Raw genomic sequence first — 25,386 nt, forward strand, 5'->3', positions numbered from 1 at the left:
ATTCACACTGAGCTAAAATTATTCCTAAAACCTCAACGTGCATCAGGATTAGGGATGGGCGGTTTTCTTTCTCTCTCTTTCTTTCTTTCTTTCTTTCTTTCTTGCTCATTTCCTTCCTTCCTTCCTTCCTTCACGCACGTTGTGCGTGGATTCATCGTTTTTTCTTTCTTGCTCATATCTTTCTTTCTTTCTTTCTTTCTTTCTTTCTTTCTTTCTTTCTTGCTCATATCTTTCCTTCTTTCTTTCTTTCTTTCTTGCTCATATCTTTCCTTCTTTCTTTCTTTCTTTCTTTCTTTCTTTCTTTCTTGCTCATATCTTTCCTTCTTTCTTTCTTTCTTTCTTTCTTTCTTTCTTTCTTTCTTTCTTTCTGGCTCATATCTTTCCTTCCTTCTTTCTTTCTTTCTTTCTTTCTGGCTCATATCTTTCCTTCCTTCTTTCTTTCTTGCTTTCTTTCTGGCTCATATCTTTCCTTCTTTCTTTCTGGCTCATATCTTTCCTTCCTTCTTTCTTGCTTTCTTTCTGGCTCATATCTTTCCTTCCTTCCTTCTTGCTTTCTTTCTGGCTCATATCTTTCCTTCCTTCCTTCTTGCTTTCTTTCTGGCTCATATCTTTCCTTCCTTCCTTCTTTCTTTCTTTCTGGCTCATATCCTTCCTTCCTTCCTTCTTTCTTTCTTTCTGGCTCATATCCTTCCTTCTTTCTTTCTTTCTGGCTCATATCCTTCCTTCTTTCTTTCTTTCTGGCTCATATCCTTCCTTCTTTCTTTCTTTCTGGCTCATATCCTTCCTTCCTTCCTTCCTTCCTTCCTTCCGGCTCATATCCTTCCTTCCTTCCTTCCTTCCTTCCTTCCTTCCTTCCTTCCTTCCTTCCTTCCTTCCTTCCTTCCTTCCTTCCTTCCTTCCTTCCTTCCTTCCTTCCTTCCTTCCTTCCTTCCTTCCTTCCTTCCTTCCTTCCTTCCTTCCTTCCTTCCTTCCTTCCTTCCTTCCTTCCTTCCTTCCTTCCTTCCTTCCTTCCCGTACGTTGTGCGTGGATTTAACACAGAATCATAAATCATCTTTACACAAAAACATCAACGGGAATTTATCGTTTTTACCGTAAGATGAAAAATTCTTACCGTGGGGAATTTTTTGGACGGTTCATCGTGAACGGTAAAATATCACCCATCCCTAATGCAAACACATAAACTGAGGATGTGATGCTTCTGCACCCTCGTAGAACCGGGCCTGGCTGGTAGTAGCATTAAAAACAACAACAAACATTTGCTCCCGCAGGCGGAGATGCAACGAGGATGCAGTATTAATGCTGCTCTTGTGCGTGGGCTTGGAGATGACAGACGCCGGCGCAAACATGCACAGACACGAGCGCCGTCGCTGGAGCGGATGTCTGCGCTCAACATCTGCATGAGCGACGCGGCGCAGCTGAATGTAGGCCACATGAGGAGGAGGAGGAGGACGTGGGGGGCGGTGGAGGTAAAGGGAGGAGGAAGCCTTTCATTACGCCGTCATGTTGGAGCAGCGGCAGGATTAACTCAGGAGATACGGAGGCTTTAAGTCCTGCTGTTTAAAGCTTCTGCCTTTTGAAGTGAAAGGTAGTAACTCTCCCGTTCATTAGAGTAAATAAAGATGTTTACATAAACGTGCCGTCAGGCGCGGCAGATGAAACGCTCTGACAGCGCCTGTCTCCGCTCGCTCTCACATGTGGGGTTTCGGGTTATTTTCGGCCTGTCGGCTGTTTTTACCAGCTGCACTTTGGGGGTTTGGAGCTGTAATGAAGTGCAGTGGTCCTGCTGGAGAGCTGGGCCGCGGCCGGCGTAATTACACGGGGGGGGTCGGTAGGGGAGCGGGGGTCTCCCACATGGTGGCGGCCTTGCTGCCTCGAGAGGAGAAAGCAGGGGAACGTGCAGCCAAACATTGGCGACAGATGCAGCTCATTTAATCCGAGCTGCTTCTCGCCTCCGTCTGCAGCTCCAGGAGTCTTTGTTCCCATCTGAACAAGCATGCTCAGTTGAAAAGACGAAAAGAAAACTGACAAATGCGCGCGCGTTAAGCCTGATTTATGGTTCCGCGTTAAATCGATGGCGTAGGGTACGCGGCGACGCGCACCATACGTTCTTGTCCCCGCGTATCCTACGCTGTAATCTCTGCGTTGGTGCAACGCAGAACCATAAATCAGCCAGTGTCCGTCACTCATCTGCTTCCAGCAGTTTCCTGCACCAACAAGACGCTGCTCTCTGCTGCTCCGTTAACACAAAGTAACAATGGATATTCGGAAGTTGTTCAAGCACAACCACGCCAGCAAGTTTATATTTATGGTTATATTTATTTTCGTTGCTATGTTTTATTTTCTGTTGCTAGATTGTCTGATGGGTGAGGTAGCCCAGACTAAATGTAGCATTTTCTTTGTTCTGCAGCAATATTGCTGCAAAAATGCACTTGAAAGACACTTTAAATATTCTTGTTTGACTGGTATCATTCCACTTGAAATGACTGTCATGTTTAGTGATGGTTTTGAGCTGTATAGATAAAATTAGTTTGAATTTCTATGTTTTATTTTCAGGGTAAGAAACATCTGTTGCTAGATTGTCTGATGGATGAGGTAGCCCAGACTAAATGTAGCATTTTCTTTGTTCTGCAGCAATATTGCTGCAATAAAGCATTTGAAATACACTTTAAATATTCTTGTTTTGCTAGTATCATTCCGCTTGAAATTATGGGAAAATGCATAATTTAGTGTTGAATAACGTGCCAGGCATGTGCACCCCCTCTGATCTGAGATGCAGCCCTATTTATCATTTTCTAGAACCGGCCCTGCTACCAGCGTTCCTGTGGAAAAGCGCTGCGCCGCCGGCAGCCGGTCTACCTGCCTCTCACGAGCGGCACCGAGCACGAGGAGGCGACGGCAAAACTGCAGGCCGTGCAGCTCGTTTCAGCCGCGCATGGAGCTGCCACTCATGCACGGCGGAGCGTGCAGCAGCACACGACCACGCACAAAGTACACGGTTCACACATTTCACATCCTCGCGGAGGAAACGTGCAAAAGACAGTCGTGGAAACTGGAGAGATGCAAAGTTTGACGCTTCAACAGCTCGCGGGGACTTTGGTGCATCATCGGTACAGAAACTTTTACTTTTACCTCCAGTTTCTGCTCCGAACCCCCCAAACAGCATCACGCCGCTCAAAATCACAGCCCGACCTTTAATCCCAACGAGTAAATCTCTGATTCTGTCTTTTATTTAATCAGCATATGAAGGGTGGATAATAAAAAAAGGTGACTTTTGTTGACAACAAACTAGGGCTGAAACGATTCCTCGAATAATTCGAGTAATTCGATTACAAAAAATGATCGAGGAATTTTCTCTGCCTCGAGGAATCGTTTAATTTCGCAGCTCAAAGCAGGTATTTCGCCCGGACTACGTACTGTATGTACGAGAGGAAACGTGCAAAAGAGGGAAAGTGAAAACATGCAAAGTTTGACGCTTCAACAGCTCGCGGGGACTTTCGTGCAGACTTTCGTGCATCATCGGTAGTACAGAAGCTTTTACTTTTACCGTTTCTCAGGTTAAATTGTTGCACGACTGCAGGTCTTCCGTCAGAGTCGAGGCTAAACTTTAACTAACTCTAACTTTAACAGTAGTTATTTGTATCTCAAGGTCAAATTTTAACTTCTCAAAAGATTTTATAGGCCAGAAGATAGTCTTCCACTCAAATCAAATCAATCTTTATTTATATAGCGCTTTTCATGCAAATATAAAAATGCAACACAAAGTGCTTTACCTAAAACGTTAAACATAAAACTGGAGCTAAAAGCTAAAAGGAAGCAGGATAAGATAGGCTATGAAGTTAAAATACACACTAAGAGAGTATAAAAGTATAACATAAAGAAATGCTAAAACAACCTACAACCATAAAACCTGGGTTAAAACAACAAGAACAGCTAGTTAACATAAGGGTATACAAGAAAGACTATAAGGAATCAGCTAAAAGCCAAATTAAAAAGGTCTTCCACTGACGGTAAGCCCCGCCCCCTGAAGGAAGGTGGGCGGGGCTTGCCGTGGAGTTTAAGCTCCACAGGGATCAGAACTAGTGATGCACCAATTGTTCGGTAACCGAAATTGTTCGGCCGAAAATGGCAAAAAACGAACAATTAATAACGGCGTTGTAAAATAAGGAAACAGACTGGTCGCTCCGTCCCGTATCGTTGCGCACCACATAAATCGTTGGCCAACCAAAAACTAACCCCATAAGAATTTTACCTAATAGACTGGCCGCTCCCGTAATAAATCGTTGGCCAACCAAAAACTAACCCCATAAGAATTTTACCTAATAGACTGGCCGCTCCCGTAATAAATCGTTGGCCAACCAAAAACTAACCCCATAAGAATTTTACCTAATATTCACCAGGAGGTGGAACCAAAACAACATAAAGCTGGAAATGAAAAAAATTTCATTTTTTTATGTTCAATAAATATTTTCTACTTTGTAATTTTGTAAAAGATTTTTTTCTTTGAAAAGCATGCCTTAATCAAATGTATTTGATGTATGCAATGGTGAAAAAATTGGCAAAATAAATGAAAAACTGCTGAAGAACCATGTTCGGTATTCGGCCAAGTGTTTATTATTATTTTCGGTTTCGGTTTCGGCCACAAATTTTCATTTCGGTGCATCACTAATCAGAACCCGGACATCTGCAGCTTTCAGATCTGGAACTTTCGATGTCCTACGTCTAAAGAGGGTGCGACCGTAGAAACCAGGCTGTGTGTTTAATAAAGGTGCCGTCTGAGTTGACGAATACAAAGGGCAGATGTTTATCCGTTTTACGAGTAAAACTGTGGAAGTCATTACACAACGACCTTAAACTAGCAAACTCAATAAAAGCATACAAGATATTATTCAAAGCAAAAGGTAATGGACACATATATAAATGCAGAATAAGCAAACAAAGAAGAATGCACACATGCATGAGATAAAATGACAACTTAAATTGGTTTTGTCGGTTTCCTTAGCATCTTTTCACTTTCTGTTTTCAGAGCTATCGTTTATTATTATCATCATTATTATCGCTATTATTATTATTATTATTATTGCTATTATTATTATTACTATTATTGTTATTAGGGCCCGAGCACCTTCAGTGCGAAGGCCCTATTGTATCTGTAGGAATTTTTATTATTATTATTATTTTCCTGACAAAGTGAAGGCCTTTTTGCCCCCCTTACCATGCACAAAAAGTCACCAAATTTTGCACCCTAGTCAGGCCTGGCGAAAAATTTGATATTTAAAGGTTTGCATTAATGGGCGTGGTAAAATGGCTCAACAGCGCCCCCTTGAAAACTTTGTGCCTCAAGCCCCACGATACGGTTTGACGTACATGCACGAAAATCGGTACACACCTGTATCATGGGACAACTTAAACAAAAGTCTCTTGGGGTCATGCCCGAAACCGAACAGGATGTCGGCCATTTTGAATTAGTCGTGTCATTTTGGCGAAATTTATGCCATTCCTTCGAAAGTTAATTCAGCCCGAACCGTAACGTGCCCCCAAGTGTGTTATACATCAAAATGTGCGTCTCCATCCTGCGACAACACGCATTACTTTTCTCTTTCAAAAGCGTTACCGTGGCGACGCTAGACGCCAAAAAGCACGCCCACCCTTCATCTGATTGGTTCGACAGAAAAAACTTTGTGCCTCAAGCCCCATAATACGGTTTGACGTACATGAACGAAAATCGGTACACACCTGTATCATGTCGCAACTAAAAGAAAAGTCTCTTGGCGCCATGGCCGAAACCGAACAGGAAGTCGGCCATTTTGAACATTCTGAATTAATTGCGTAATTTTGGAGCAATATATGCCATTCCTTCGAGAGTTAATTCAGCCCGAACCGTATCGTGAACCCAGATGTGTTATACATCAAAATGTGCGTCTGCATCCTGCGACTACACGCATTACTTTTCTCTTTCAAAAGTGTTACCGTGGCGACGCTAGACGCCAACAAGCGCACCCCCCCTTCATCTGATTGGTCCATATTTGATAGTTCCCCAAAAGGCACCAAATTTGGTATGCAAGCCAGGCCTGGTGATAAATTTGATATTTCATGGTTTGCATTAATGGGCGTGGCAAAATGGCTCAACAGCGCCCCCTAGAATACTTTTCTCTGCCATAACTTTTGAATGGTTTGACATAGAGAGTTGTGGGTGGTGTCATGGGACTCTGTAATGAGTCCTTAAGCTTCGTTGGCCTTAATTAGCCCCGCCCCTTCTTCTGATTAGTTGTCCCTTTTTCCTGCTATAACTTTTGAATGGTTTGACATAGGAAGTCGTGGGTGGTGTCATGGGACTCTGTAATGAGTCCTTAAGCTTCGTTGGCCTTAATTAGCCCCGCCCCTTCTTCTGATTGGTTGTCCCAATTTTCTGCTATAACTTTGGAATGGTTTGACATAGAGAGTCGTGGGTGGTGTCATCAGATTCTGTAATGAGTCCTTGACCTTCATTGGCTTGAATTAGCCCCGCCCCTTCTTCTGATTGGTTGTCCCTTTTTTCTGCTATAACTTTTCAATGGTTTGACATAGGAAGTCGTGGGTGGTGTCATTTCTGATACTTATGGGGGGCGGTGGCCGTGAGTGCGAGGGCCCGTTCATTGCTGCTTGCAGCTTTAATTATTATTATTATTACTATTATTATTACTATTATTATTATTAATATCATCATCGTCATAATTGTTATTATTATTATGATGATGATTATTATTATTATTATTATTATTATTATTATTATTATTGTTATTATCATTACTATTATTATTATTATTATTACTATTATTATTATCATCATCGTCATACTTGTTGTTATTATTATTATTATTATTATTACTATTATTATTACTATTATCATCATCGTCATAATTGTTATTATTATTATTATTATTATTATTATTATTATTTTGTGTAGACTTATGATACTTCATTTGTTCTTTTCGTATATTCTATTCAGTTAAAAGGTGGGCAAGATAAGCTTTATGCTTCAAGCCCAGACCTTTTCGGTCAAAATAATCACAATGTTGACCAGGGAAAAACCTGTGTTATCTCGTTTGTTGATTTTTATGTTTGTGATTGACCGAAATAAATATTAACTAACTAACGAATGATTAACCTCTAGCACTTCCTGGAGCCCAGATTACTGTTAGTTAAAAAGGTGCAAACCATTTACAGTTTATTTGGCTTTACGGACCAAACTTGCAGCGGGGAACTGGTTTCTGGTCCGGTGCCAGTCCAACCCTCGTCCACGGCGCGTGACGGCCGGTCCCTCAGCTCTGGGAACAAGGAGCCGCCGTTTCCTCCATGTCGTCGATGACAATGGCGGCGTTTGTCCCCCCTGGAAGTGTCAGTAAGACTCGACGTTTGCCAGACAGTCACTTCTCTTTCACTAGACCAGGGGTCGGCAACCCAAAATGTTGAAAGAGCCATATTGGACCAAAAACACAAAAAACTAATATGTCTGGAGCCGCAAAAAATGAAAAGTCTTGTTTAAGCCTTAGAATGAAGACAACACATGCTGCATGTTTCTATGTTAGTTATAACTGGGGGAAGATTTTTTTTTTTCATTATGCACTTCGAGAAAAAAGTCGAAATGTCGAGAAAAAAGTTGAAATTTCGAGAAAAAAGTCGAAATGACGAGAAAAAAGTTGAAATTTCGAGAAAAAAGTCGAAATGTCGAGATTAATGTTGAAGTACAATCTTGAGAAAAAAGTCGAAATGTCGAGAAAAAAGTCAAAATGTTGAGAAAAAAGTCGAAATGTCGAGAAAAAAGTCAAAATGTCGAGAAAAAAGTCAAAATGTTGAGAAAAAAGTTGAAATTTCGAGAAAAAAGTTGAAATGTCGAGATTAATGTTGAAGTACAATCTTGAGAAAAAATTTGAAATGTCAAGAAAAAGTCGAAATGTCGAGAAAAAAGTCAAAATGTTGAGAAAAAAGTCGAAATATCGAGAAAAAAGTCAAAATGTTGAGAAAAAAGTTGAAATGTCGAGAAAAGTAAAAATGTCAAGAAAAAAGTCGAATTGTCAAGAAAAAGTCGAAATGTGGAGAAAAAGTCGAAATGTCGAGAAAAAAGTGGAAATTTCGAGAAAAAAGTCAAAATGTCGAGAAAAAAGTCAAAATGTCAAGAAAAAAGTTGAAATGTGGAGAAAAAAGTTGAAATGTCGAGATTAATGTTGAAGTACAATCTTGAGAAAAAAGTTGAAATGTCGAAAAAAAAGTCGAAATGTCAAGAAAAAAGTAGAGATGTCAGGAAAAAGTCGAAATTTCGAGAAAAAAAAAGAAATGAGAAAAAAGAAAAAAAAAGAAAAAAGAAAAAAAGGAAAAAAAGAAGAAAAAAAAGGAAAAAAAAAGGTCAAACATTTTTGAAAAATCTCCAGGAGCCACTAGGGCGGCGCTAAAGAGCCGCATGCGGCTCTAGAGCTGTGGGTTGCCGACCCCTGTTATAGAATCATATGATGATGCAATAAATTCTCTAATATTCAAGCTAAAGCGTTTCGCCAAATTAAATGATTCATTTCATTCAATAAAATGCAAAAAGTACAGAATAACCGAACTTCAAGGTGCACTCATGCAAAGAGACGTGCTGTAAACGGATGTGAGGTTAATAATCGATCCATAACGACTCCTGGAGACCCATCTGAGGATTCTGCTGCATTTAACGCTGATTTCTCTCTTCAGAGGAGCATCGACGTGCCGCTCCAAGGTCAGATTAAGATGCAGAGTGAGTCAGAGTCTGAATACCAAAAAGTCTGATCAGAAACCGCGAGTTTAGTCGAAGACATGACTTTGAGAGGTTTATCTAAAAACTCCAAACGGGAGCATTCTTGGTCCTTTTGATCGTCGAGTTTCCGATGCTTCTCTAAAAGCAGGATCGCAGGTGTTTACGTGTAAAAAGACACACAAAAGAGAGATTTAACCAGATTAAAGACTCTGTGAAAAACAAGAAAGAGTCCTGACTCATCCTCAGTTTATGTCGAGATCAGGTCCTGACAGGTCAGGCCGGGAACTCCAACAACGATGCAGAACTCAGAAGGTTTGAATTTATTCATGTTTCTATGATGAGAGGTGTTAATTTGATCAATATTGGCCCAATGACAACGATGATCGATCTCATCTCTAATGAACATGATTTGACGCAGCAACGTCTGATAAACACTTGGTCTAAAAAAAACCTTAAAGGGAAACCTAAAGTCCCCTGTCAGACCGTTATTTGTTTTACTTTAACGGAGGGAACTTTTGACCTTTGATTCCACTTCCTCGGGAAGTTAAAGAAGAACCGTTTCCTTTCCATCACCAGCTGGAGCTGGTGTTGGTAAATCTCTAGGTAGTGTAAACTCTAGTGTGTTAGAGTCAGTAGTCATAGTTGCAGCTATAGAACAAGACTATAATAGTTAGTCTCATATATAGCTTTGCGGTAGATATGCTGCTATTGGCCTATGCTGCAGGGGGGACCGACATGATCCACTGGGCGGTGCCTCTCACCCTTCTTCTCCTCTCCCTTTCCCTTCCTCTCTTCTCCATTACCATTTTTATTTATTATAAATATCTCATAGCTATCATTTTTGTCCATCGTTCCTGTAGTTTCTTGTGCCGGCCCCCCTTTTTTCTCTTTTGTGCATGTTTGCAGGCCGGAGCCTCAGGAGCTGCGTTCTGGCCTGCGTTGTATTAGACGCTATATAAATAAAATTGAATTGAACCACATCCATCAAACCGATATTTACAATCTGACACCGATTGAGAAGATTTTAATAAACCCAGATGGATTAAACTCCCGCCGTTGCTGCTGATGGACGGCGAGACGGCCTTGCCATTAATCTGACGGATGCTGAATGAAGGCGCTTTTTAGTAACTAGTAACTGATTCACATATACAGTAAATTATTTTCACCAGAAACTGAACGTCGCTGTACAGCCAGAGAAACCCAAACAAACGCCGGGTCTCACTGGTAGCGTAGATCATCAAACCAAAACTGGCTTTCGTGGAGGAAAACAGATTTTTTAGCCGCAAAACTTCTGCTTCTTGGTCTCAAAACCAAACTGAAATGCAGCCTTTGTTCTGCTGGAGGAAGCGAGTCACCGCAACGCCGAGACGACACCTGGAAGAGGTCATTGGCCGGCCGGTTCTACCACACACATCAGGATGTCCGTCCCCCCCCGCCGACTCATTCAGATGAGAAACAGACGAAACCATATGCAGACGGGTCACAAACACCGAGACAACCGAGTCTCAGTCCGAGGGAGGAAGTGACACATGGAGACTGAGGTCTCTGTGTGGAACAGAGAGAAGAGTCGCCGTGACCTCATCACCCGCCTGGCGGTTTTGGATGGAGAACTTTCACGGGGCTCTGGTGAACGCAGGGCTGCCAACAGCAAGGTCCCGTGAAGGAAACGCAGCTCCTCGCCTCCCGACGTGGCTCATAAATACAGCCGGGAGGCCGAGGCAAAGAGGAGCTGCTCAGATGTGACGGCCGTGTCAAACCTCCCTCGTTCAGGAGTCGCAGCTCGGCCTCCGGTGGAGGTTGAACACGTTGATGTTCTGCAGGAAACAGAACTGAAACTCAGGGTGTTTTCACACCTGTCCCGTTTCAAGCAGTTGTTCCGGAACAGGGAATGTTTCCCCCTAAAGATCGGAACGTTTTGGTATATGTGAACACAGCAATCGCGCTCTAAAACGGCACAAAACAAGCAAGCCGAGATCTCCTAGGAGAGGTGGTCTCGGCCGGATTCCATTCCAGACCTGAAACGGTTCATTTTTTTTATTTGTAGTGAGAACATGATCCACACAACAACCGATACAACTCTATTCATGTATATGTGCGACCGCCGCACAAGGAGAAGAGTCGGTGCAGCCTCCACCACCTTCTCTCCTATTGGACGTGCCGAGATGTCGTCCCAGCGCAGCACGGTGGAATTAAACAATGTTAACATTTCGGGCGGTGCGCCACTTGCCCACCGCTGAGCTCCGCTCTGCCAGTCGCACATAAATTAATGGGTAAAGCCTGATTTATGGTTCTGCGTTAAATCGACACAGAGCCTACGCCGTACCCTATGCCGTAGGCTCTGCGTTGGTGTAACGCTGAACCATAAATCAACCTAAAGCCAACGGCTGCGGTCTGCGCTGCTCTGAAAGGGGCGTGTTGTTTTTCCCGGGGTGCGGAAGAGGAAACTCCTTCCACGTTCATTTGACCAATCAGAGAACAGCTGGTTCGCGCATGGCATTTGTTATCAGCTTTGAAGCGGTACAGACGTTTGCCTTGTGAACACAAACTCCACAAACGAGAAACGGAACAACTGTATCGATTTATCCCTTGAACCGGAACTAAACAAACGGGCCACAGGTGTGAAAGCACCCTCAGAGTTACGGAAAGCCAACAGAAGGAGAGCAGGTGGGTTTCTATTCCACTCCTCCGCAAACCAATAGTGACAATCCTGAAACTGCGACGAGGTACCGCCCGTTTTGTAAATGAACTCTCGTCCTCCAGGACAAGAAACCAACGAAGATCTTGACTTTGGAAAAAAAAAACGGAGGAAACGTGGACAACCATCGGGACTGCTGCTACCGACGGATACGAAGGCAGCGTATGATCAGTCACATGACCAACCACGTTAGGGCTGGGCGATATATCGAGATTTTAATATATATGTATATATTTTCAAACGCGATATGGTACGAGACAATATCGTTTATATCGATTTAAAAAGATATATATATATATATATATATATATTTATTTTTTTTCTGATTTTGATATAGCTTATTTTGTAACAAATTGACTTGAATGTTTTATTTGAAATTTGCACAAATGTTTTGTTATTTGCACAACTGTCAACCTCAGTGGAAAAGTCTGCCTGTTACTGTCTACATTGTATTAATTGCACAGTTTATTTTAATTTAATTGTTATGCAGGAAAGGGATATTTGTTTTATTTTATTCAAGAAGCATTTTTATTTTATATATGCAGGCAGTTTATCTTTATTTAATTTGTTTTATACATTTTGATATTGTGCAGACCTCTGTTAATAAAGGAACCTGTGTGACATTTGGCACGAGGCTTTGTATTAAACCTGACTGTTTTTTTAAGGGTTTGCCTCAGAAAAAAATGAAGCTAACAGAGATGCTAACAGAGATGCTAACAGAGATGCTAACAGAGATGCTATGCTAGAATGCTTTGGGGGAAACCCCAATTATGGCACAGAAAAAATATTGATATATATCGAGTATCGCCATTCAGCTAGAAAATATCGAGATATGACTTTTGGTCCATATCGCCCAGCCCTAAAAGGAGTGATATTTTGTTTTTTCTAGAAGAGGCTCATCGATGGGAGTCTTTCGTTCCACACTCAGGCCGTTGCCTTTATCAAGTAGGAGAAGTTTAAATGGCCAAACTAAGAACAAAGCCACTAATCTGCAGCTCTACAGCCATTTTCAGAGAGCTTAACTCCCTAATAATCTCTGTGAACTCGGGGCGCTCGCTGCCACACAGATTAGCAGCGTATCACAGACTTACAGCGAACGCTGCGCCACAATAAGCTGCTCAGACGTCGGCTGAGTCTTTTTAACTGCACACAAACATAAAAACGGCAGCCGAGAATCCCACGGACGAAACCTCCTCCCAGGAAGTTCAAAGCGCCGGGGAAGTAAGGATGGAGTAAAAAATGTATCACGATAATTCCTGTAATTTATCCCGATAAAAAAAAAATACCAATACAAAAACGTCATCAACGGGAATTTATTTTCTTTCTTTCAGGCTCATTTCCTTCCTTCCTTCCTTCCTTCCTTCCTTCCTTCCTTCCTTCCTTCCTTCCTTCCTTCCTTCCTTCCTTCCTTCCTTCCTTCCTTCCTTCCTTCCTTCCTTCCTTCCTTCCTTCCTTCCTTCCTTCCTTCCTTCCTTCCTTCCTTCCTTCCTTCCTTCCTTCCTTCCTTCCTTCCTTCCTTCCTTCCTTCCTTCCTTCCTTCCTTCCTTCCTTCCTTCCTTCCTTCCTTCCTTCCTTCCTTCCTTCCTTCCTTCCTTCCTTCCTTCCTTCCTTCCTTCCTTCCTTCCTTCCTTCCTTCCTTCCTTCCTTCCTTCCTTCCTTCCTTCCTTCCTTCCTTCCTTCCTTCCTTCCTTCCTTCCTTCCTTCCTTCCTTCCTTCCTTCCTTCCTTCCTTCCTTCCTTCCTTCCTTCCTTCCTTCCTTCCTTCCTTCCTTCCTTCCTTCCTTCCTTCCTTCCTTCCTTCCTTCCTTCCTTCCTTCCTTCCTTCCTTCCTTCCTTCCTTCCTTCCTTCCTTCCTTCCTTCCTTCCTTCCTTCCTTCCTTCCTTCCTTCCTTCCTTCCTTCCTTCCTTCCTTCCTTCCTTCCTTCCTTCCTTCCTTCCGGCTCATTTCCTTCCGGCTCATTTCCTTCCGGCTCATTTCCTTCCCTCCTTCCCTCCTTCCTTCAGGCTCAGCATCTGAAATTACACCTCGGTCTGTGCACGCGGCGTCTGGAGCGGGCAGAGGCGAAACTGGAACCGCGGCCAAAACTACAATTACGCGAGCATCATCAGACACGGAGACGGACCGGCGTGTGCAGCCAGAGAGTCACAACGGTCCTGATGATGATGATGAAACGACTCAGATAAATGGAGGTTTCACCTGAATCTGTTTCAGCTGCAGCTTTAATGTTTCGCTGCTTTGATGCTTTTACTTTAACACAAAAACAATCACATCTCACACAACCTGCTGGGCTCCCAACAGCAGATGGACTTGGAAGACGAAAGGCCTCTTTACGCCGTGTTATTTCGGTCTTCCTGGCGTGGAGACGACAGCGAGTGTGAAAAGAAATGTGGAACAATCTGTGTTCATCAGAAACGTTGATCTGAGGCGAGATGAGCGGCTTTGATGATCAAAGACGAGCTCCGGGCCGCCATCGCCCGAGAGGCACGTGACAGATGAGCCCGGAGATAACTGGACAAATGTGTCCATCACTCTGCAGACGTCACGTCTCCGCGGTCCAACCTGGTCCGCTCGCCCGGCACTCAGTGACCTCGCTGACCTTCCTCAGACCGCTCAGAGTTTCTGCAGCCACGATGACTGCGTTTACATGCAGTCAATAACACTTTTAAAACCCGAATATTAGCAATAGGGATGGGCGATATTTTAGCGTCTTTAGCGCCGCCCTAGTGGCTCCTGGAGCTTTTTCAAAAATGTTTGACCTTTTTTTTTATTTATTTATTTTTTTTCTTTTTTTCTTCCTTTTTTCTTTCCTTTTTAATCTCGACATTTTGACTTTTTTCTCGAAATTGACTTTTTTTCGAAATTTCGACTTTTTTCCTCGACATTTTGACTTTTTTCTCGACATTTCGACAATTTCCTCAACATTTCGACTTTTTTCTCGAAATCAACCTTGAATGAGGAACATATGACTGGAAAAAAATGGTAGAGAGAGACACAAAAAGACACAAAGACACAAAATACAAAAACAATGCTGTGCATTTGCCCTATTGTTCCAGTTTGTAATGCTTTATAACTGTTTAAGTTTTAAAGAGAAAGCCAGGCCAACCATTTTCCACAAACTGAACTAAAAGTAAATGTCAGGTTTGCATTATGCATCTTCAGTTTCATACAAGTACAAATATTTTGCCACAAACTGAATAGTTTCTCTCATGTATGATTTGACTTTTTTCTTTTCCAGAAATTTAACAACTAAAATTAAATAAATAAAAGTAAATAAATACATACACTTTTACATCATAAAAAGATTGATTCATGCTCACCTTATAAGTGTAAGAGGAGATTTATTTTTGTTAAGAAGGTTATTTTGGTAATTCAGGGTTCATTATTTTATAAATATATTCTTTATATTCTGATGCGTTACTAGTAAACACAATAGATTAATATTAATAACCCAATATCGCGATACAGTTTGTCACCTCCACAACACGTATCGTGACGTTTTTGTATCGCGAAATTTCGTGACACGATATATTGTTACACCCCTAATATTTTGTACAGCAGAAACTCCAAGGTTTGAATTCATGGTGGTTCATTTTATCAATATTGGCCCAACAATAGCGATGATTGATCTCATCTCGCAAAGCAACGTTTGATAAACGCTTGGTCTAAAAAAGCCTAAAAGGGAAACCTAAAGTCCCCCGTCGGACCGTTATTTGTTTTACTTTAACGGAGGAAACTTTTGACCTTTGATTCCACTTCCTCAGGAAGTTAAAGAAGAACCGTTTCCTTTCCATCACCACATCCATCAAACCGACTGTCTGACACCGATTGAGAAGATTTTAATAAACCCAGACGGATTAAACTCCCGCCGTTGCTGCTGATGGACGGCGTGACGGCCTTGCCATTAATCTGACGGATGCTGAATGCGTCCTGCACTTTTCAGCAACAGAGTTCTACTCTAATTATTTTCACCATGAACTGAGCAGACCGTTGCCGTACCGCCAGAAAAACCCAAACAAACGCCGCGGCTCACTGCTGCCGTTGATCATCGAACCGAAACTGGGTTTCAGGGAGGAAAACTGATGTTTTTAGCCCCAAAACTTCTGCTTCACCAGACAGAAATCCACCTCAACTACGACGCCGAGTTTTCTTCGACATCGTTGATGGAACCGGTAAGTTTAGATGCTGAAAAGGCTGTGATTGGAGCCCAGCCTCATAGTCCGTGGGCCAGAGCCCAAAATTTCACTTGTCAGTACCACTCAAGGTGACCAAACCACGTCTGTAGATGATATTTTGGTATGATAACCTTCCTGAGTGGCAGCTGGATCATAGGCAATATTGTCTTCGGTATCATTTTTAGTGATGCACCGAAATGAAAATTTGTGGCCGAAACCGAAAATAATAATAAACACTTGGCCGAATACCGAACAATACCGAACATGGTTCTTCGCAGTTTTTCATTTATTTTGCCAATTTTTTCACCATTGCATAAATCAAATACATTTGATTTAGGCATGCTTTTCAAAGAAAAAAATCTTTTACAAAATTACAAGGTAGAAAATATTTATTGAACACAAAAAAAATGAAAATGTTTTAATTTCCCAGCATTATGTTGTTTTGGTTCCACCTCCTGGTGAATGTTAGGTAAAATTCTTATGGGGTTAGTTTTTGGTTGGCCAACGATTTATGTAGTGTGCAACGTTACGGGACGAAGCGGCCAGTCTATTTCCTTATTTTACAACGCCGTTATTAATTGTTCGTTTTTTTTCCCCACTTATTCCACCGAACACCGAAAGTGTTTTTTGGCCATTTTCGGCCGAACACTTTCGGTTACCGAACAATCGATGCATCACTAATCATTTTAAAGGGGACCTTTAAAGCATTCATTCAAGCTAAGATGTTATACATTTCCTCAATCCTTATGGTCCTGTGAGTATTCCAGTTTTTGTATTTTGTGTCTCTGTTGTTCCTAGATAACACAGGGATAAAAGATAGTATATCATTTAGGTGAAAATTGTGTAAAAATGTGTGTTGTTTATAGTTTAAAGAGCTGCAGTGACCTCTATGTTGGTCAGAAAGATTCACATCTTAGCTTCAATGAATGTTTAAAATGATACCAAAGACAATATTGTGACACATTGACAGATATCCTGTAAATTATTCTAAACCAGGATATGCAGCAGCATCTAAAATGTAATTTTCTGAACTTCATGAGCTGATAACTCTGATCCAGCTGTCACTCAGGAAGGTTATTAAACCAAAATATCATCTACAGACATGGATATTTTCAAAAATCATAAGCAAGTTTTGTCACCTTGATTGGTGCTGATATCTGGCCTGGCCCATGGACTATCACTAACGAGCGGCGTCTCTGTGAGCTGGCGGAGGACGAAAACGCTCCTCGGGGTGACGGCCAAGGACACGGCGCCACGCAGCGAACCGTGTGATCAACGCCGTCCTGCTGCTTCCTGACGAGTCTCCTGCATCAACTTTACAGGTAACAGATGGATCTGCGCTGCTGCTTTTCCTTTTTAGAACCAGTTTCTGATGTGATTCTGCATCTTTCCCCTCAATCCAACTGTGACTGTTTGGAGCAGCTTCAAAGCTCCAATGGTGCGATATTTAAAACGCTGCGAATCTGAGTCCAACACTGAGGTCCTGTAACCTCTGACATCACGCAAACGATACACGGATGCTAAACTTCTCCTTTCCCTTTGTGAGGTCACTCTCACACCCTGAAAGCTAAAAAACAACATTAGCAATGATTCTTTTTCCATCCCTTTTGTGTTCATTTGGATTTTATGCTGAATATAATCAACAATAATGTCTTTTCCACAGGCCTGCAGCTATGCGTCAATGATGTCGGCGCACCGACTTCAAAATATTGTCGATGTCATACTTTGCCATCGATGCGTCGCCATGGACACATGGGTCACCAAAACAAACAGTTTGCAGAATGGAGAACTTGACCTTGACCCCCAAAAAACATCCCTACGTCATCAAAAGTATGTGAATACCGTATTTTCCGCACTATAAGGCGCACCGCATTATAAGGCGCACTAAATATATGGTAAAATACCGTACTATAGTGGCTGGGGTTGAGTTACGTATCTACCTGATGGAGCTGCGCTACAGGAAATGCTACAAAATCCTACAGCAAATGCAAAAAAAAAAAACAAGAAGAAAAGTACCGTATGTCAAACTTTATTAACAAAATAAAAACCAGCTTTGCTCCGTCTCGTCAAAGTCTCCATTATGCGAGTCAGCGTTGCTGCTGTTGTCTTGAACGTCTGTGACGATTCCTGACGTTTTTAGCGCCATTACTTCGGCGACACCAACTACATTACCCACAATCCCCCTGACTACAGTAACAGAAATTACCGTAATGACCATATATAAGACGCACTGCATTATAAGGCGCACTGCCGGTTTTTGTGAAAATTAAATGCTTTTAGGTGCGCCTTATAGTGCAGAAAATACGGTACTTTAAATTTGGTCCCAAACGCCTTTTGGATACCAGACCAGCACACCAGCATGTTGGAGCATCTAAAGCGGAGGCCCCGCCCCCTTCTCTCTTGTGGGCGGGAAAATAATGATTACAAAAAAACAAATGTCACATGATCAAATTATGGTCTGCATCAGCTCCCACATATGATGTTTTCTGGTCATAACTCCATTTACCGGCATGATAAACGTTTTTTTTTACCAGTTAGCAAAAGCTAAAGTGCCACCGGAAAATGATTCCTACCGAAAACAACTGTTGTTTTTTTAGTTCCATCCACCATAGAAAGGTTCCTTTCGTGATTAGACTTTTTATGCGATCAAAATATGTAGGTTAGTGTGAAACAGTGCCCTGTTTTATCCAAATATGTTATTTTTAACACAGTTGGACAACTTGCGATTCATATTTCAAATCTTTTGTAATTTTTTACAGGAGAGATTTATGTTGGACTGTAAGAATAAACAGGCTGGCCTTTTTATTTTGTATAATTTTATTTTGCTGTGCAAAACTGTTGTTTAATAAACTATATTATTAAGGATTTTTTATATTTGATACATTATGGTTTTTATTAAATCTAACAGAAAAATAATCGTTATAATCGAATAGTCGTCCAATTACTCCTTAGATTAGTCGACTAATCGATAAAATAATCACCGGATTAATTGTTTTAAAGATAATCGTTTACCGCCAGCACTACTTTTTCACCACATGTTCAAATCAAGCTTTATTTATAAAGCACTTTTCGTACAATAAAAAAGAAGCACAAACTGCTTAATAGTAAAAAAAACAAGACCCCCCCAAATAAAAACAAACAACTGGTGTCTTTAAAGACAGTAGATGTAACTTTGACAGATGTTTCTGTCTTAATGTGATGTTTTAAAACACCAGTGAGCGTTTACGCCTCAGCACCGTCTGATCCTGGCAGCGACGGCTCGTGAGCCGTTGGACGCGGATGTCAAACATTAGCGTCACGTTGGCAAGTTGTTGCCGTTTTAAGCTGGAAAATCCAAGCAGGGAAAAGCGCTGACACTCATTAAGATGCACAGAAGTGGCACGAATGATGCTCCAAATATCACCAGCAAAACTTGGAGTTTAAGGTGCCGTTGAGACCTCGTCAAGTCGGAGAGGAAGAAAATTCTGAGAAATTCCCGAAATAAAAGCAGAGAAATGGACGGACAGAACTGCAGAATTCATCATCTCGACTGAATAAATGTTTTCAAATGTCTTTACGTCTGTTACACATGTCTGGGTCGGTCGTCACTGTGATTTCTGCAGCTACGTCACAATGCAACGTACTCCTTCACATCTCACATGGGTTCATATGGAGCGTTTTTGGTTTCCAACCATGTTTGTTTCCAACCATGTTTGTTTCTAACATGATTGATTAATTACGAACCCAGAGCCTGTTTTTCTTGAATTTGCATACTCTTACTATAAGTACATCTCTGTTCCTGGCGAGGAGTAAATGGCCCAGAGCAAGAAAGCAAACCTCACCTACGACCAATCATCAACGTGCAACATGTGGACGTTACGTCTGCAGGAGCCTCCTCTGCTACAGGGAAGGTTTTAGTTCAGAAGGTCCAGGTAAGGTTCGGCCATTCTGGCTCAGTTAGCACATTTTCATTTCCTCAGGCGCAAAACTACAGATTTTATGGTTCAGAACAGTCGAATACAACTGTTTTTGGCATCGGCGAGCCGATGGCCAGCCGTCGTCACTCCGTGACCTGTGACTCTGTGAGGTTTGATTTCATCCTCAAGTCCACCGTTGAGCGTCTGCCGGTTGAAGTTGGTAGCTAAAGCTAAGGGTGCTTTCACACCTGTCCCGTTTGGATCAGTTGTTCCGGAACAGGGAGCGTTTCCCCCTAAAGATCGAACGTTTGGTACATGTGAACACAGCAATCGCGCTCTGAAACGGTACAAAACAAGCGAGCCGAGATCCTAGGAGAGGTGGTCTCGGCCCGATTCCATTCCAGACCTGAAACGGTTCATTTTTTTTATTTGTAGTGAGAACATAATCCACACAGCAACCGATACAACTCCATTCATTGTGTATGTGCGACCGGGAGATGAGTCGGTGCAGCCTCCACCACCTTCTCTCCTATTGGACGTGCCGAGATGTCGTCCCAGCGCGGCACGGTGGAATTAAAAGATGTTCAATTCGGGCAGGGTTTGTGCAGCGCAAACCCGGCTGCGGCAGGCGCCCTCTCGTCTGCCACTGAGCTCCGCTCTGCGCCGGCAGCACATAAATGATTTGGTAAAGCCTGATTTATGGTTCCGCGTTACACCAACGCAGAGCCTACGCCGTAGGGACGGCGTAGGCTCTGCGTTGGTGTAACGCGGAACCATAAATCAGCCCAAAGCCGGTTTGCGCTGAAAGGGGCGTGTTGTTTTTCCCGGGGTACAGAAGAGGAAACTCCTTCCGCGTTCATTTGACCAATCAGAGAACAGCTGGTTCGTGCATGGCATTTGTTAACAGCTTTGAAACGGTACAGACTTGTGAACACAAACCCCACAAACGTGAAACGGAACAACTGTATCGATTTAGCCCCTGAATCGGAACAAAACAAACGGGCCACAGGTGTTAAAGCACCCTAAGTCTGACTGACATGTGGTGGGCGATTTCCGTCAGCAGTGGGTCATGTGACCTAATGCTTCGCTTCTCGTTTCTCCAAACCACAGAAAACATGCGTTAATATTGTTTTAAAACAAAAACTGCATCATTTAACGCATCATCAAAGCGTTTACAGCTCTGATTATTATATAGTCGTCTCTTGGACCAGTTTCTCTTCACTTTTACGTTGCAGCTTCATAAATCATAAACCCCCTCGTCGGTTCTGGTTAAGCTACTGACTCACACTTGTTCTGCAGAAAGAAGCCTCGTGGGCCGATCCGCGTCCTCTCAGCTGACGGCACGGCCGTGTTTATCAACCTCACAACTACTACAGAAGTTGTGAGGGCGCAGATGAACTGATAAGTGAGCAACTCAGCCAGCACCGGTCTGAGAGCAGACGAGCGCCTGGACGACATCCGGGCCTCACGCTCGCGCTTTTAGATGCTTCTGCCGTTTGTTTTGGTCGGGAGCTCCGGGTGGAGCTGCTGTTTTGTCTGTTTAATGCACGACCTTGCAAACAAACAGTCTTTTATCTGTGAGGAACCTTGTGCTGCAAGTCTGCCCAACAAAACTCAGTTTGTGGATTTAACTTAATATCGATTGGCTTCATATAAAAACAGCTTCTGCTGCTGCGTCTGGGGATGAAAGTGGGATGTGCCGGCCGTACCTGGAGCGCGGCTCTCCTGCACGTTTTTACACAACAAGCCTCCGGCTGCAGAGACAAAGACACGGCCACGACCAGCCTGCAGCGGAAACTGGATAGTCGGGTGTAAAAGCATCAACGCAATGTTTAAGGGAGTCACAACCGTTTCCCTCAAAATGGAGACGCACATGTGCAACTGTCAGGTGTCCATTTGGAGACCCGTGATGCGTTTCTAGCGGCCGCAGCCGCGTCTGTGGATCAGAACTAGGCCTGTGTTGAAAAGATCGATTCTCCGATTTTAAATCTTTCTACCGTTTACAAATGCCAAAATGTTCATATCCTTCATTACATTTATGAAGTGATTAGTCTCCTCCTGGTCTTGCGTTTCTCCGTGTTTATAAGAACTTCCTGGACTCAAAAGACCAGGATTCCTTGTGAACAGAGCATGAGCAGAAAACAAATTCCTGTTCCGTTTGATGGGGATATTCCGTTTGGCGTTTACATGACCCAATATTCGGGTTATAAAAGGAGTAACCCAGGGAGTAAATTCTGGTTATTCAAAGGGGTTATTGGTGTTTACATGGCCGTGCAAATTCGGGTTATTGCCAATATTCGGGTTTTAAAAGGGTAATTGATGCATGGAAACGCAGTTCATGACGGGTCTGACGCCGGTAGCCGCGGGCCGAGTGGCTACGGGTCCCGGCGTAGCTCTGCCAGTCCTCGCTTCAGCTCCGGCAGCAGTTTGGATGTGGTTCTGGTAGCGACGCGTGAAACGAGGATTGGGACAGATTTGATCAGAATGAATGTAAAGTAAATTAGGTGGGCGTGTCCCCGCCGGCTCCCCAGGACTGTTGGCTGCACGACGCCTTTAGTTGCTTTGGTTACTTCCTTTAGTTGTAATTTTGATTAGGCCTGTGTTGAAAAAAATCGATTTTCCGATTCTAAATCGATATTAAAATCGAATATTAATTCCTAAAAATCGATTCGTATGTCTAAAGATCGATTTTTTTTCATCATTACATTACAACTTTTGGTATTTTTTTGTTTATGCCTAAAAAAGGAATGTTTTGGTGGACAGGAGAATAACTTGCCATGCCATGTTTTTGCCTTTAAATATGTTTAAAGGTATGAAAACATTAAAGTTTTCAGTTATAATTGCATAAATTGTCTATATTTCATTACTTTATATAATGTATTGGAGTTACATTTGCATAAAATACTAAAAACCAAGTTCTCAAAAATTAAAAACCAAAATAGACCAAAAATGGAAAAAATTTAAATGGAATGTGGGAAAAAATAAAACCGATTTCATCCGTCTCCGTTTCCTCCCTGGATCTGTTTGATAATTCTGCCCCACGATGTTTCTGAAAGCAGTTCTATCAGCATTCTGGGAGCTGATTGGTCCTTACAGCATCATTAGCTGCAATACTTGCTGTTGAATCTCAATATAATACCAGTATTAATATGTTGCAGAACTACAGTCATATCATTCATGCAACAGCTGAAAAAACAGTTTTAATAACACTAACGCAAATCAATATCGGATCGTATCAAATCTTGATAATAGATTCTGAATCTTAAGAATCGGAATCGAATCGAATCATGATATTTGAATCGATCCCCAGCCCTAATCAGAACGTGTCCCAGCGAAAGGAAAAGGTGGATTACACAAGCCTTGGTTTTCTAAAAACCTACGTCTCCTCAGCCTGAAGGCACCGTGGAGTTTAGATCTAAACTCCCGTCCTTGTCGTAACCTCTCAGCGGCCTCGACGACAACAACAACTCTCCAGCAAAGCTGCACGCAAACAAACATCAGAACAGTCTCACTGATGCAATGTCACCACAACCCGGAGAGAGAGGCTTTGAATTCTCCACGCCGCGCTGGTTCGTGCAGCAGAGGGAGGAAATGCAAAGAGGGGGCTGGTGCCTTTGAAGCCCGAGGACCGGGGAGAGCGCCGGCCGTGTGCGAGCAGCACGCTCTTCATCCTGCTCGGAACCAGTCGCAGCCTCATCGCCAGCGTTTCTGCAAGGTGATGTGTCTCCGTGACATCCGAGTAACTCCCGGGCTCAGGGCGGTGAGATAGAAGCAGAAACCTGCACCTAAACACCTAAAACACACACTCGCATAACCTGCACCCCCCGCCGAGCCATGTGGTTCACACACCAAATAAATACATAAATAAATAAAGAAATAAGCCTTTGTTTTACATTTGCCTTCAAATTTGTGTCACCGCCATCCACCACAGGGAACCTCACACCAGTGGCGCCACCAGGGGGGGGGCCAGGGGTGGCCACGGCCCCCCCTACAAATTTGCTGGCCACCCCACTTGCCTCAATAAAAAAAAAAATAATAATAATTAAAAAACACTTGCCAGTCAGAGATTCTATCGTCAGTTATGCGTTCCATCCCAAATCATTTGGGCAAAATGCATATCAGTATTTCTGAGCCTGTATACTACAACAGTATAATAAAATCCTGTAATGATGGCTTTTAGATTTGGTGTCCACCCCAAGAATTTATGTGGCCCCATCTGGCCACCCCTAGGAAACGTTTTTTGGAGGCGCCCCTGTCACAAATGAAATAAAATACATAAATAAATAAGCCTTTGTTTTACATTTGCTTTCAAATTTGTGTCCCCGCCATCCACCAAAGGGAACCTCACACCTGGTGTTTAGCCACAAAAAACAGTAAATAATTAAAGTAAAATGAGTAAAAATGACTAAAATGTTAGAATTAGGTCTCTTTAAATGAAATAAATATTTAAAAATCCTCTCTCGGATCAGGTTCCCCCTTTTTCTGTTGCAAAAGGAGGAGATGAAGGAGACCTTCTCCTACAGTAAGTTGTGAAGTGTCCAGGCCAGGCGCGTCAGTCCCAGCTGACGAGCGTGTGTCAACACCGGGATAAATACTCTCTGCTCCGGGAGAGAAACGCAGACACCGGACACAAAAAGACCCGTGAACGGCGCGGCTGCACATCCTTCCCCTCCTCCGCCGCGGCGGTGCGCGGAGACAAAGCCGCTCCGCGCAGATCCGAGTGTAAATCCAGAAACAAAGCCCTACCTAAAGCGTGCGCGGGTCCGGGGTGGATGCTGGCCTCATTCCGCTGCGGTCCGCCCGGTTCCTGCGGCCCCTGGGTGGCTCTCCACGGCCCCTAAGGCTCAGCCTGGCTCCTGGGTCTCAGCCCGGCTCCTGGGTCTCCCTGCCCCTGGGTCTCCCTGCCCCGGCTCCGGCTCCCGGCTGCTGCTGCACATGCACCGCTGCTGGTGAGAGCTGCGGTCTGTGTCTGTCACATTGTTGCTGGCCCTTTTTCTATCATCCACAGCCGATGAGGAGGAGGAGTCAGCGGGGCGGAGGAGAGGAGAAGAGGGGAGGAGAGGAGAGGCTGGTGGGGGAATGAGGGGAGGAGAGGAAGGACAAAGGTTTATTTATTAATTTGTTGATTCCACAAAATTGCAAAATTCCACATCCACAAATCCAAATTATTATACAAAAAAACCCTTTTTTTTTTTTACTTTTCATTGTGAATTCAATCAGTATCTTACGGAAGAGTATTACGGCCAGGCAGGATAAAAATAAAAATTATATTTTAGAGGAGGAAGATTTTTTTTTTCATTATACAATTCGAGAAAAAAGTCGAAATGTGGAAAAAAAAGTCGAAAAATCGAGATTAATGTTGAAGCAGAATTTCGAGAAAGTCAAAATGTTGAGAATAAATTCGAAATGTCGAGGAAAAAGTCGAAATCTTGAGAAAAAACTCAAATGTCGAGAAAAAAGTCTAAAAGTCGAGATTAATGTTGAAATAAAATTTCGAGAAAAAAGTCAAAATGTCAAGAATATTGTTGAAGTACAATTTCGAGAAAAAAGTCGAAATGTCGAGAAAAAAGTCGAAATGTTGAGAAAAAGGCGAAATTTCGACTTTATTCACGACATTTCGTCTTTTTTCTCGAAGTGCACAAAAAAAAAAATCTTCCATTCACAATTTTTTTTTCTCTTGCTTGGCCCTAATACTCCTCCGTAAGGAGGAGAGGAAGGACAAAGGTTTATTTATTAGTTTGTTGATTATCCTTGCAAAATTCCACATCCACAAATCCAAATTCTTACACAAAAAACCCTCTTTCTTTAATTTTCATTGTGAATTCAATCAGTATCTTACGGAAGAGTATTAGGGCCAGGCAGGAGAAAAATAG

At 42.7% G+C, this 25,386-nt stretch overlaps 1 protein-coding gene across 1 annotated transcript in view; it reads right to left on the bottom strand.

Annotated features, from left to right (window-relative positions):
* LOC133446216 (beta-galactoside alpha-2,6-sialyltransferase 2-like) overlaps positions 1 to 24,464 on the bottom strand; it is a 92,160-nt gene extending 67,696 nt beyond the window's left edge. The window contains exon 1 of the mRNA XM_061724169.1: positions 24,260 to 24,464. The gene's annotated coding sequence lies outside the window, so the exon portion shown is untranslated. The remainder of the gene's footprint in view (positions 1 to 24,259) is intronic.
* Between the last annotated feature and the right edge of the window lie 922 nt (positions 24,465 to 25,386).

Source organism: Cololabis saira, chromosome 6 (genome assembly GCF_033807715.1).
Source record: "Cololabis saira isolate AMF1-May2022 chromosome 6, fColSai1.1, whole genome shotgun sequence".
Taxonomy (NCBI): Eukaryota; Metazoa; Chordata; class Actinopteri; order Beloniformes; family Belonidae; genus Cololabis; species Cololabis saira.